This window comes from Oncorhynchus keta, chromosome 1 (assembly GCF_023373465.1).
Source record: "Oncorhynchus keta strain PuntledgeMale-10-30-2019 chromosome 1, Oket_V2, whole genome shotgun sequence".
In the NCBI taxonomy this organism is placed as follows: Eukaryota; Metazoa; Chordata; class Actinopteri; order Salmoniformes; family Salmonidae; genus Oncorhynchus; species Oncorhynchus keta.
Window position 1 is genome coordinate 98837960 of NC_068421.1, and position 15049 is coordinate 98853008.

The 15049-nt window shown below is 44.1% G+C and overlaps 1 long non-coding RNA gene across 1 annotated transcript in view; it reads right to left on the reverse strand.

Moving 5' to 3' along the window:
* Positions 1-13732: 13732 nt before the first annotated feature.
* The window catches only part of LOC127908918 (uncharacterized), a 3022-nt gene continuing 1705 nt past the window's right edge, over positions 13733-15049 (reverse strand). Inside the window, exon 8 of the long non-coding RNA XR_008069051.1 lies at positions 13733-15049. This exon is cut by the window's right edge and continues 162 nt beyond it. This is a non-coding gene — a long non-coding RNA (uncharacterized LOC127908918).

Sequence of the window (15049 nt, forward strand, 5' to 3'; positions counted from 1 at the left end):
GTTGACTTATCAAGTTCCATGCAAATCATGAATGCTGGAGTTGACTTATGCTTATCCCTAAACATGGAAATGACCTTATTAAAGTTGACTTATCAAGCTTATGATGCAATGTGAGACAACACATCTTTGATTGAATGATTATAGCAGATCGTTGACTTATCAAGCTTATCCATGCACACGAGAGTTGACTTATCAAGCTTATCCATGCACATGAGAGTTGACTTATCAAGCTTATCCAAGCACATGAGAGTTGGCATATCAAGCTTATCCATGCACATGAGAGTTGACTTATCACGCTTATCCATGCACATGAGAGTTGACTTATCAAGCTTATCCATGCACACGAGAGTTGACTTATCAAGCTTATCCATCCATGCTTATCCACATGAGAGTTGACTTATCAAGCTTATCCCATGACTTATCACTTATCCATGCACATGAGAGTTGACTTATCAAGCTTATCCATGCACACGAGAGTTGACTTATCAAGCTTTATCCATGCAGCTTATCCACAAGTTGAGTCATCCATGCACACTATATTATCCAAAGTTGACTTTTCCATGCACAGTTGACTTATCTTATCCATGCACAGATTCATGTGGAGTTAGCTTATCCATGCACAAAAGTTGACTGGATTTCCCACATGAGAGTTGACTTATCAGCTTATTCCCAGAGTTGACATATAGATTCTTATAAGCTTAAGCTGCTACTGTTCAAAGTCATCCATTCCACTATATTTCAAAAGTCTGGATTTTCCCTGCAGCCTTTCCCATTAGATTCATGTGGAGTTAGAATCCAAAAGTCTGGATTTCCCCTGCAGCCTTTCCCAGTAGATTCATGTGGAGTTAGAATCCAAAAGTCTGGATTTCCCCTGCAGCCTTTCCCATTAGATTCATGTGGAGTTAGAATCCAAAAGTCTGGATTTCCCCTGCAGCCTTTCCCAGTAGATTCATGTGGAGTTAGAATCCAAAAGTCTGGATTTCCCCTGCAGCCTTTCCCATTAGATTCATGTGGAGTTAGAATCCAAAAGTCTGGATTTTCAGCCTTTCCCATTAGATTCATGTGGAGTTAGAATCCAAAAGTCTGGATTTCCCTGCAGATAGATTCATGTGGAGTTAGAATCCAAAAGTCTGGATTTCCCCTGCAGCCTTTCCCATTAGATTCATGTGGAGTTAGAATCCAAAAGTCGGGATTTCCCCTGCAGCCTTTCCCATTAGATTCATGTGGAGTTAGAATCCAAATGTCTGGATTTCCCCTGCAGCCTTTCCCAGTAGATTCATGTGGAGTTAGAATCCAAAAGTCTGGATTTCCCCTGCAGCCTTTCCCATTAGATTCATGTGGAGTTAGAATCCTAGTCTGGCTAGAACGTTTATCTGGGTTCTAAATAATAGCACCAGTGATTAGTTCACCCTACATCCAATTAAACAAGTCAGACATTTCTAACATATTCCCCAGAGCTATTGTTTTCCCACGATGAAGAGGAATACTCTGTGTTCTCTAGCTCTCGAACATGGAAAAGTTTTAGAGGGCCCCGTGTTGAGATTCAGCGTGGCAGACGTGTTGTTGCCTACCCTTACCACCTGGGAGCGGCCTGTCAGGAAGTCCAGGATCCAGATGCAGAGGAAGGTGTTCCATCCCAGGGTCCTGAGCTTTAGTGATGTGCTTGGAGGACACTCCGGTGTTGAACGCTGAGCCGTAGTGTGCCGGAAGAATCAGAATTAGTTGTGTAACAAAGATAATTAAGATGTCTTATCTGCATAATATGCTTATGTGATATACTTATTAGGATGTATCCCTTCGGTCTCTGGTGTTGGCAAATGAACTTCTTCCCTCACCTGGGGCTCAGCCACGTGGGGCCCAGAGAGGGGAGAGGTCAGGCTTGTCTTTTACACGTCTCTGGTGCTATGCAGAATATCAGAAAGGGAAGAGGACAGGAGGGAGCATTGTCTTCATGTGTGAATGTGTCTTTACCTATTTACCTTTACCTATTAAACCATGCGAAGGGATGGCGTGATTAATGGGGAACCAATTACTGGTCTCCACAATGTCTGTGAGCCAGTCGCTCCCTCCTTTGGCTTTGGGGGATGTGTGGGGTAGTGTCTGAAACCATTGTATGTCCTCTCTGATGTTGCACTTATCCTGGGATAGTGTATGACCTAGAGGCTCACTCCCCTCACTGTGATGTGTGTGGCAGTGTCTGAAACCATTGTATGTCCTCTCTGATGTTGCATTAATCTTGACCTAGTATATGACCTAGAGGCTCACTCCCCTCAGTGAGCTTGTCCAGGAGTGGGGTCAAGAAGGGGTTTTACTTGAGATGGGCGTATCTGGAATCGATATATGCCATTGGATGAGTTGTTTTTGTGCTATGAAATGAGATCAGAACCTCGTTTTAGGGGCCAAACTGAACAATAATTTATAGCGAATGCTATCTGGCTACGGGATACTTTCTCATTTAAAAAGTTTCACCTTGTAACCCGTTCCAAACATGTGTGGTTTGTTAATTCGACGAGGCGGTGGGATCTTTGCTGTAAAAGATCTCAGTAGCCTTTGTGTTGTGGCTCTCAACGAATCATCCGAGGTTGATATTCCACCGTTATTGCAAAGCTCTCACTAAGAAAGGTTCATTTTAAGTATAACTCTGACTTGTGTGATAAGTTTGTCTCTGCTCATTTGACAATACAGAAATGAACCACCACAGTAGTCAATGAACACTATTTTCACATAGGTGTTCCTCTTGTCAAGATGGGAAAGGGCAGTGTGGAGCGCAACAGCCATTGCATAATCTGTGGATCTTTTTGGGGCAGTATTTAAATTGTAATGGGTCCAGGGTGTCTGGGATGAAGGGGTTAATGTGAGCCATCACCAGACTTTCAAAGTATTTCATGACTACAGATGTACGTGCTACGGGTCAGTAGTCATTTAGATTGGTTACCTTTGGTGTTCTTGGGAAAAGGGACTGTGGTGGTCTGTTTGAAACTTAGATTTTACTGCAAGGGTCAGGGAGCGGTTGAAAATGTCAGTGAAAACACTTGCCAGCGGATCAGCGCATGCTATAAGTACACATCCCGGTAATCCGTCTGGCCTTGTGAATGTTCATCTATTTAAAGGTCTTAACCCACATTGGCTACGAAGAGTGAGATCACACAGTCATCCGGAACAGCTGGTTCTCTCATGCACGGATCAGTGTTGCGTGCCTTGATACGAGAATAGAAGGCATTTATCTTGTCTGGTAGGCTCACGTCACCTAGCAGCTCTTTGTAATCCTTAATAGTTAGTTAGCCCTGCCACATCTAACGCGCATAGTAGGATTCAATCTTAGTCCTTTGTTGGTCTTTTCCTGTTTGATGGTTCCCGGAACTTATTCCAGTCTGTGCTAGCGAAACAGTCCTGTACCTTAGCATCAGCTTCATCTGACTACTTCCCTAGTGAGTTCTTCACTGGTTCTTCGCTGTTAAGAGTTTTTGCATGTAAGCAGGAATCAGGAGGATAGAGTTATGGTCAGATGTGCCGAAGGCGAGGGAGGGTATTACAATCAATGGCCATGAGAAATGCATTTTCTTGTTCCTTGTGGCCCTATACTGCTCATTGACTATGGTTTTGGTACCAGCATCGGTTTGTGGTGGTAAATAGACATCTACGAAAAATAGTATGGTCAGCTTATTATGAGGTATTCTAACACAGGCAGGCAAAAACTTGAGGTTAAGAGGTAGAGTCAGTAACTGGGTGGTTAAGAGGTAGGGTCAGTAACTGGGTGGTTAAGAGGTAGGGTCAGTAACTGGGTGGTTAAGAGGTAGGGTCAGTGACTGGGTGGTTAAGAGGTAGGGTCAGTGACTGGGTGGTTAAGAGGTAGGGTCAGTAACTGGGTGGTTAAGAGGTAGGGTCAGCAACTGGGTGGTTAAGAGTTAGGGTCAGTAACTGGGTGGTTAAGAGGTAGGGTCAGTAACTGGGTGGTTAAGAGGTAGGGTCAGTAACTGGGTGGTAGTCTAGTGGTTACTTTGACTTCCGGCGCCGACAGAGATGGCCGCCTCGCTTCGCGTTCCTAGGAAACTATGCAGTTTTTTGTTTTTTTTTACGTGTTATTTCTTACATTAGTACCCCAGGTCATCGTAGGTTTCATTACATACAGTCGAGAAGAACTACTGAATATAAGATCAGCGTCAACTCACCATCAGTACGACCAAGAATATGTTTTTCGCGACGCGGATCCTGTGTTCTGCCTTTCAAACAGGACAATGGAATGGATCCCATGCAGCGACCCAAAAAAACGACTCCAAAAAGAGGGAAACGAGGCGGTCTTCTGGTCAGACTCCGGAGACGGGCACATCGTGCACCACTCCCTAGCATTCTTCTCGCCAATGTCCAGTCTCTTGACAACAAGGTTGATGAAATCCGAGCAAGGGTAGCATTCCAGAGGGACATCAGAGACTGTAAAGTTCTTTGACTCTTTGCAAACTGGAATCCATATATCCGGAGGCTGCATTTATTGTAGCTGGGGATTTTAACAAGGCTAATCTGAAAACAAGACTCCCTAAATTTTATCAGCAAGGCTAACCTGGAAAACTTGGATCAGACTCTAACTTCTGCGACGCATATAAGGCCCTGCCCCGCCCCCTTTCGGAAAAGCTGACCACGACTCCATTTTGTTGATCCCTGCCTACAGACAGAAACTAAAACAAGAGGCTCCCACGCTGAGGTCTGTCCAACACTGGTCCGACCAAGCTGACTCCACACTCCAAGACTGCTTCCATCACGTGGACTGGGATATGTTTCGTATTGCGTCAGATAACAATATTGACGAATACGCTGATTCGGTGTGCGAGTTCATTAGAACGTGCGTTGAAGATGTCGTTCCCATAGCAACGATTAAAACATTCCCTAACCAGAAACCGTGGATTGATGGCAGCATTCGCGTGAAACTGAAAGCGCGAACCACTGCTTTTAATCAGGGCAAGGTGACTGGTAACATGACCGAATACAAACAGTGCAGCTATTCCCTCCGCAAGGCTATCAAACAAGCTAAGCGTCAGTACAGAGACAAAGTAGAATCTCAATTCAACGGCTCAGACACAAGAGGCATGTGGCAGGGTCTACAGTCAATCACGGACTACAAGAAGAAATCCAGCCCAGTCACGGACCAGGATGTCTTGCTCCCAGGCAGACTAAATAACTTTTTTGCCCGCTTTGAGGACAATACAGTGCCACTGACACGGCCTGCAATGAAAACATGCGGACTCTTCTTTACTGCAGCCGAGGTGAGTAAGACATTTAAACGTGTTAACCCTCGCAAGGCTGCAGGCCCAGACGGTATCCCCAGCCACGCCCTCAGATCATGCGCAGACCAGCTGGCCGGTGTGTTTACGGACATATTCAATCAATCCCTATACCAGTCTGCAGTTCCCACATGCTTCAAGAGGGCCACCATTGTTCCTGTTCCCAAGAAAGCTAAGGTAACTGAGCTAAACGACTAAACGACACTTCCGTCATCATGAAGTGCTTTGAGAGACTAGTCAAGGACCATATCACCTCCACCCTACCTGACACCCTAGACCCACTCCAATTTGCTTACCGCCCAAATAGGTCCACAGACGATGCAATCTCAACCACACTGCACACTGCCCTAACCCATCTGGATAAGAGGAATACCTATGTGAGAATGCTGTTCATCGACTACAGCTCGGCATTCAACACCATAGCACCCTCCAAGCTCGTCATCAAGCTCGAGACCCTGGGTCTCGACCCCGCCCTGTGCAACTGGGTACTGGACTTCCTGACGGGCCGCCCCCAGGTGGTGAGGGTAGGCAACAACATCTCCTCCCCGCTGATCCTCAACACTGGGGCCCCACAAGGGTGCGTTCTGAGCCCTCTCCTGTACTCCCTGTTCACCCACGACTGCGGGGCCACGCACGCCTCCAACTCAATCATCAAGTTTGCGGACGACACTACAGTGGTAGGCTTGATTACCAACAACGACGAGACGGCCTACAGGGAGGAGGTGAGGGTGTCAGGAAAATAACCTCACACTCAACGTCAACAAAACTAAAGAGATGATTGTGGACTTCAGGAAACAGCAGAGGGAACACCCCCCTATCCACATCGATGGAACAGTAGTGGAGAGGGTAGCAAGTTTTAAGTTCCTCGGCATACACATCACAGACAAACTGAATTGGTCCACTCACACAGACAGCATCGTGAAGAAGGCGCAGCAACCTCAGGAGGCTGAAGAAATTCGGCTTGTCACCAAAAGCACACAAACTTCTACAGATGCACAATCGAGAGCATCCTGGCGGGCTGTATCACCGCCTGGTACGGCAACTGCTCCGCCCTCAACCGTAAGGCTCTCCAGAGGGTAGTGAGGTCTGCACAACGCATCACCGGGGGCAAACTACCTGCCCTCCAGGACACCTACACCACCCAATGTTACAGGAAGGCCATAAAGATCATCAAGGACATCAACCACCCGAGCCACTGCCTGTTCACCCCGCTATCATCCAGAAGGCGAGGTCAGTACAGGTGCATCAAAGCTGGGACCGAGAGACTGAAAAACAGCTTCTATCTCAAGGCCATCAGACTGTTAAACAGCCACCACTAACATTGAGTGGCTGCTGCAAACACACTGACACTGACTCAACTCCAGCCACTTTAATAATGGGAATTGATGGGAAATGATGTAAATATATCACTAGCCACTTTAAACAATGCTACCTTATATAATGTTACTTACCCTATATTATTCATCTCATATGCATACGTATATACTGTACTCTATATCATAGACTGCATCCTTATGTAATACATGTATCACTAGCCACTTTAAACTATGCCACTTTGTTTACATACTCATCTCATATGTATATACTGTACTCGATACCATCTACTGTATCTTGCCTATGCTGCTCTGTACCATCACTCATTCATATATCCTTATATTCTTTATCCCCTTACACTGTGTATAAGACAGTAGTTTTGGAATTGTTAGTTAGATTACTTGTTGGTTATCACTGCATTGTCGGAACTAGAAGCACAAGCATTTCGCTACACTCGCATTAACATCTGCTAACCATGTGTATGTGACAAATAAAATGTGATTTGATTTGATTTTAAGAGGTAGGGTCAGTAACTGGGTGGTAGTCTAGAGGTTAAGAGGTAGGGTCAGTAACTGGGTGGTTAAGAGGTAGGGTCAGTAACTGGGTGGTAGCCTAGTGGTTAAGAGGTGGGGTCAGTAACTGGGTGGTAGTCTAGTGGTTAAGAGGTAGGGTCAGTAACTGAAAAGGCGCTGGTTCAATTCCCCGAGTTGTCAAAAAATGAATCTGCTGTTTTTCCCAACAACAACTGGGTGCTGTGGATGGCGATTCAGAGGGTTTGGGTTAAATGCAGAAAATATACTTCAGTTGAATGCAATCAGATGTGAAACTGACTTGGCATCCCTTCCTCCATGACAGAAAGTCTTGGCGGACTGAATGCCTGCATATTTGTCTCCTTTTCAGCACAAATTAGTAGATCAAAATAAATACCACACAAACGTTTCTATTTCATTTAACCTTTATTTAACCAGATAGGCTAGTTGAGAACACCTTTATTTAACCAGGTAGGCTAGTTGAGAACACCTTTATTTAACCAGGTAGGCCAGTTGAGAACACCTTTATTTAACCAGGTAGGCCAGTTGAGAACACCTTTATTTAACCAGGTAGGCCAGTTGAGAACACCTTTATTTAACCAGGTAGGCCAGTTGAGAACACCTTTATTTAACCAGGTAGGCCAGTTGAGAACACCTTTATTTAACCAGGTAGGCTAGTTGAGAACACCTTTATTTAACCAGGTAGGCCAGTTGAGAACACCTTTATTTAACCAGGTAGGCCAGTTGAGAACACCTTTATATAACCAGGTAGGCCAGTTGAGAACACCTTTATTTAACCAGGTAGGCCAGTTGAGAACACCTTTATTTAACCAGGTAGGCCAGTTGAGAACACCTTTATTTAACCAGGTAGGCCAGTTGAGAACACCTTTATTTAACCAGGTAGGCCAGTTGAGAACACCTTTATTTAACCAGGTAGGCCAGTTGAGAACACCTTTATTTAACCAGGTAGGCCAGTTGAGAACACCTTTATTTAACCAGGTAGGCCAGTTGAGAACACCTTTATTTAACCAGGTAGGCTAGTTGAGAACACCTTTATTTAACCAGGTAGGCCAGTTGAGAACACCTTTATTTAACCAGGTAGGCCAGTTGAGAACACCTTTATTTAACCAGGTAGGCTAGTTGAGAACACCTTTATTTAACCAGGTAGGCCAGTTGAGAACACCTTTATTTAACCAGGTAGGCCAGTTGAGAACACCTTTATTTAACCAGGTAGACCAGTTGAGAACAAGTTCTCATTTACAACTGCGACCTGGCCAAGATAAAGCAAAGCAGTGCGACACAAACAACAACACAGAGTTACACATGGAATAAACAAACATACAGTCAATAACATGAGGGGTGCAAGTTGTGGTAAACTAACGATGTAATGGAATGATGTAACATGTAAGGAAACTAACACTAAAGTCAGTGACTGTTGTAAATGTATGTGAGTGACTGACTGTACAAATAGTCATAAATACAGTGAAAAGTCTGGGCATATAATTGAGACGTTCTAGAAATCATAAATCACCCCGGGTAGGTTTGTACATTGGTAGGTTTGGCACTGTACCGTCATTTGTACATGGCTACAGAAGTCTATAGCCTGGGTCTCCTGATTTCATCCCAAGTTATAAGGCGTTTCATCAACTTCACTGTGGAATGTGGTGATGCTGTTGATGCTTCAGTGTTCTGCCGTATTACTGGTTACACATTCGTCTCCAGCGATCAGAAGGTAAACTAGATCTAAAACAAATGTCATTGATATTTACAATCCCCTGAAACAAACAGTTTACTCATTTACCAAGCTCTAATCAATATTGAGCTCTAATCAATAGCTCTAATCAATATTGAGCTCTTATCAATAGCTCTAATCAATATTGAGCTCTAATCAATATTGAGCTCTAATAATAGCTCTATCAATAGCTCTATCAATAGCTCTATCAATAGCTCTAATCAATAGCTCTAATCAATAGCTCTAATCAATAGCTCTATCAATAGCTCTAATCAATAGCTCTAATCAATAGCTCTATCAATAGCTCTATCAATAGCTCTATCAATAGCTCTTATCAATAGCTCTAATCAATCTATCAATAGCTCTAATCAATAGCTCTAATCAATAGCTCTATCAATAGCTCTATCAATAGCTCTAATCAATAGATCTATCAATAGCTCTATCAATAGCTCTATCAATAGCTCTAATCAATAGCTCTAATCAATAGCTCTATCAATAGCTCTAATCAATAGCTCTAATCAATAGCTCTAATCAATAGCTCTATCAATAGCTCTATCAATAGCTCTATCAATAGCTCTAATCAATAGCTCCAATCAATAGTTCTATCAATAGCTCTAATCAATAGCTCTATCAATAGCTCTATCAATAGCTCTATCAATAGCTCTAATCAATAGCTCTATCAATAGCTCTATCAATAGCTCTAATCAATAGCTCTATCAATAGCTCTATCAATAGCTCTAATCAATAGCTCTAATCAATAGCTCTAATCAATAGCTCTATCAATAGCTCTATCAATAGCTCTTTTCATTAATTCCTATCAATAGCTCCTATCAATAGCTCTAATCAATAGCTCTATCAATAGCTCTATCAATAGCTCTATCAATAGCTATATTTTCATTAGCTCTTATCAATGTCTCTCATCAATGTCTCTCTTCAATGTCTCTCTTCAATGTCTCTCTTCAATGTCTCTCTTCAATGTCTCTCTTCAATGTCTCTCTTCAATGTCTCTCTTCAATGTCTCTCTTCAATGTCTCTCATCAATGTCTCTCTTCAATGTCTCTCTTCAATGTCTCTCTTCAATGTCTCTCTTCAATGTCTCTCTTCAATGTCTCTCATCAATGTCTCTCATCAATGTCTCTCTTCAATGTCTCTCTTCAATGTCTCTCTTCAATGTCTCTCTTCAATGTCTCTCATCAATGTCTCTCTTCAATGTCTCTCATCAATGTCTCTCATCAATGTCTCTCTTCAATGTCTCTCTTCAATGTCTCTCTTCAATGTCTCTCTTCAATGTCTCTCATCAATGTCTCTCTTCAATGTCTCTCTTCAATGTCTCTCTTCAATGTCTCTCTTCAATAGATCTCTTCAATAGATCTTATCAATTAGTAAACGACTGCATGGAGAACGGTGTTACGTCTATCGGAAAAAAGAAGGTAGATGTTCCACTTGGAACTGACTGGTTGCTCGATAATTTTTTAATTTTTAATTTTACCTTTATTTAACTAGGCAAGTCAGTTAAGAACAAATTCTTATTTTCAATGACGGCCTAGGAACAGTGGGTGAACTGCCTGTTCAGGGGCAGAACGACAGATTTGTACCTTGTCAGCTCGGGGGTTTGAACTTGCAACCTTCCGGTTACTAGTCCAATGCTCTAACCACTAGGCTACCCTGCCGCCCCAATTCATCGTTTCATCGTTTCATCGCTCGATTCTGACCAACAGTAGGACACTATATAGAGTTCAGTCTATAGGGATTAGGGTGCTATTTGAGATACAGGCTAGTGTTCCTCTCAGAGTTCAGATCCGTGTGCTGCTTCAGACACAACAGTGACAGCTGCCTGGAGAGGAAAAACCCTCTCTCTGTCACCCTGGCCTGAGAGAAAGCTAGACAGATATCTCATCTATCTTCTGGCCCAAACATGCGGATGGAAAACAGAGAGACGAGGAGAGAGGCCAGGGAGAGGGTCATAGCATATAGTCTGGTTGGTTAGCAACCAGCATTCCATTGTTGGTTGGCAACCAGCATTCCATTGTTGGTTAGCAACCAGCATTCCATGGACAGGTGCAGCATGTTTACCGAACAAACAGGCCAGACGTGAAGATGGAGGCTGGAGATTCCATGACAACGGGGCATAAAATGTCATGCAATTCTCTCTACCCATTTTGCCATGGGGTTGGACAGGAAAATGTGCAGTTTTACAGCTCATTTCCTGCAATTCTACCCATTTCTACCCATTTTGCCATGGGGTGGAGAATAATGTTTTCAGTTTTTACTATGATAGCTGAGTGCGAGTGACTAACAGAATCAATGGGCGAACCCAAGGGGTCATTAATTCAACAAGTTTAAATAGCCGGCGGCTGATAAACTAACTTGACAATGTAAAAACTGTTAGCTAGCTGACATGGTCAGTGTCTGACGTAGCAAGAGAAAAACCTGCTGATGCACAACAACATTCCAAAATGGCATCTTGGGTATTCTACTATTTAACTCTCGACAGTAAATTGAGACCCCTACTGAACTCCCCCACCAATTTATTTATTTTTTGTTGTTGGGGGGGGGGGGGGAATTGATGCGGCCCCTCCCTGATCTAGAAGCTAGGAGCTCTGACTAAGTGTTCCTGGGAAGAAGATCAGAGCAGGCTGCATGCCACATCAGGATCTAGTGTCTTCCAGAATGTGTCTAAAGTTACTCTGACGCCCGGAGCATCCCAATGATCCCAGGCAGCCCAGCTCATTGAGTCCCAAATGGTATCCTATCTGTATATAGTGTACTACTTTTGAACAGGGCCCATTGGGTGAGTAAGCATTTATTTGGGAGTAAGTAAGCCCGTATGTAAGCATTCCACTGGTAGTCTAAACCTGTTGTTTACAAAGCACGTGACAAATAACCTTGTATTTGGGACGCAGGCTGGGGGGGTCAGCCGAGGTCATGGGCATTCTAGAGAGCTTCTTTAAGCCCCATCACTTACACAGCCAATCACATTCTACTTCAGGGCAATAAGGAATCTTGTTTTAGATCAGTCCAACTACTTGGGACTGACAAGGAGTGCATCTCAAACGACACCCTCATTCCCTATTGGGCCTGACTGTCCAAAAACAAGGAAGTAGTTGGGCCTGTCTGTCCAAAAACAAAGAAGTAGTTGGGCCTGGCTGTCCAAAAACAAAGAAGTAGTTGGGCCTGTCTGTCCAAAAACAAGGAAGTAGTTGGGCCTGTCTGTCCAAAAACAAAGAAGTAGTTGGGCCTGTCTGTCCAAAAACAAAGAAGTAGTTGGGCCTGTCTGTCCAAAAACAAAGAAGTAGTTGGGCCTGTCTGTCCAAAAACAAGGAAGTAGTTGGGCCTGTCTGTCCAAAAACAAGGAAGTAGTTGGGCCTGACTGTCCAAAAACAAGGAAGTAGTTGGGCCTGACTGTCCAAAAACAAGGAAGTAGTTGGGCCTGGCTGTCCAAAAACAAGGAAGTAGTTGGGCCTGGCTGTCCAAAAACAAGGAAGTAGTTGGGCCTGGCTGTCCAAAAACAAGGAAGTAGTTGGGCCTGGCTGTCCAAAAACAAGGAAGTAGTTGGGCCTGACTGTCCAAAAACAAGGAAGTAGTTGGGCCTGACTGTCCAAAAACAAGGAAGTAGTTGGGCCTGACTGTCCAAAAACAAGGAAGTAGTTGGGCCTGGCTGTCCAAAAACAAGGAAGTAGTTGGGCCTGACTGTCCAAAAACAAAGAAGTAGTTGGGCCCGTCTGTCCAAAAACAAGGAAGTAGTTGGGCCTGTCTGTCCAAAAACAAAGAAGTAGTTGGGCCTGGCTGTCCAAAAACAAGGAAGTAGTTGGGCCTGGCTGTCCAAAAACAAGGAAGTAGTTGGGCCTGGCTGTCCAAAAACAAGGAAGTAGTTGGGCCTGACTGTCCAAAAACAAGGAAGTAGTTGGGCCTGGCTGTCCAAAAACAAGGAAGTAGTTGGGCCTGGCTGTCCAAAAACAAGGAAGTAGTTGGGCCTGGCTGTCCAAAAACAAGGAAGTAGTTGGGCCTGCTGTCCAAAAACAAGGAAGTAGTTGGGCCTGACTGTCCAAAAACAAGGAAGTAGTTGGGCCTGGCTGTCCAAAAACAAGGAATTAGTTGGGCCTGACTGTCCAAAAACAAGGAAGTAGTTGGGCCTGACTGTCCAAAAACAAGGAAGTAGTTGGGCCTGACTGTCCAAAAACAAGGAAGTAGTTGGGCCTGACTGTCCAAAAACAAGGAAGTAGTTGGGCCTGACTGTCCAAAAACAAGGAAGTAGTTGGGCCTGACTAGGGATAAAACACAGAGGAAGTAGATATGGGCCTGACCTGTCCAAAAACAAAGGAAGTAGTTGGGCCTCCCTGTTCCAAAAACAAGATATGGGTTTCTGTACAAATATGTAAAAAGTAGTTGGGCCTTCTTACCAAAAAAACAAAGAAGTAGAATGGGCCTGTTCCAGATGCTGTCAAAAACAAGGAAAAACAAAAAGTAGTTGGGCCTGTCTGTCAAAAACAAGGAAAAACAAAAAAAGAGTAGTTGGGCCTGCCTCTGTACAACAAAAAGGTCATTTAGTTGGGCCTGATACTGTCCAAAAACAGAAGTAGATGCCTACCTGTCCAAAAACTTTGTAAGTAGTTGGGCCTGGCTGTCCAAAAACAAGGAAGTTGTCTTCTGTGGGCTATGCAAAAACAAGTAAAGGGCTATGGGCACCATGTCCAAAAAAGGGCTATGCACCATGTTAAGGGCCTATGCACCAAAAAGGGCTATGCACCATGTAAAGGGCTTTCTGCACCAAAAAAAGGGTATTTTGCACTGGCATGTCTACAAAAGGGCTATTGACCATGTAAAGGGCTATGCACCATGTCCAAAAACATGCACCAGTGTTAAGGGCTATGCACCATGTTAAGGGCTATGCACCATGTTAAGGGCTATGCACCATGTTAAGGGCTATGCACCATGTTAAGGGCTATGCACCATGTAAAGGGCTATGCACCATGTAAAGGGCTATGCACCATGTAAAGGGCTATGCACCATGTTAAGGGCTATGCACCATGTTAAGGGCTATGCACCATGTTAAGGGCTATGCACCATGTTAAAGGGCTATGCACCATGTAAAGGGCTATGCACCATGTAAAGGGCTATGCACCATGTAAAGGGCTATGCACCATGTTAAGGGCTATGCACCATGTAAAGGGCTATGCACCATGTAAAGGGCTATGCACCATGTAAAGGGCTATGCACCATGTAAAGGGCTATGCACCATGTAAAGGGCTATGCACCATGTAAAGGGCTATGCACCATGTTAAGGGCTATGCACCATGTTAAGGGCTATGCACCATGTTAAGGGCTATGCACCATGTTAAGGGCTATGCACCATGTTAAGGGCTATGCACCATGTAAAGGGCTATGCACCATGTAAAGGGCTATGCACCATGTAAAGGGCTATGCACCATGTTAAGGGCTATGCACCATTTAAAGGTAATTTCCTATTGAGCCGAAAACACGGAAACATTGCCTTTAAAAGGTGCATAGCTAATTTAGCACGAATGGATTGGATCCCGGCCTTATTCCCTATGACTTTGTCCACACTGCACAAATATAGTTTTCAGTCTGCTCTGTGCCGTGCAGAAACACTAACGTTAATCTCTGCCTATTGTCGTGAATGGGAGAGACAAGCTGCCAGTTGATCAGTTAGATGTTATTTTAGTAAATATAACTGGAGTGAAGTTCAACCCATATTCTCTCCCCCCCGGGGCGCTGGCTCACCTTCCCAGAATGGAACGATGATTAGAACGCCTCTCAGGTCATTAATCTCACTGCTCTGCACCTCGCCCATGCAGACATTCTAGAACACCTGAATGACACACACCTGAATGCAGACATTCTAGAACACCTGAATGACACACACCTGAATGCAGACATTCTAGAACACCTGAATGACACACACCTGAATGCAGACATTCTAGAACACCTGAATGACACACACCTGAATGCAGACATTCTAGAACACCTGAATGACACACCTGAATGCAGACATTCTAGAACACCTGAATGACACACACCTGAATGCAGACATTCTAGAACACCTCAATGACACACACCTGAATGCAGACATTGTAGAACACCTGAATGACTCACACCTGAATGCTGACATACTAACACACCTGAATGACACACCTGAATGCAGCCATACTAACACACCTGAATGACACACCTGAATGCAG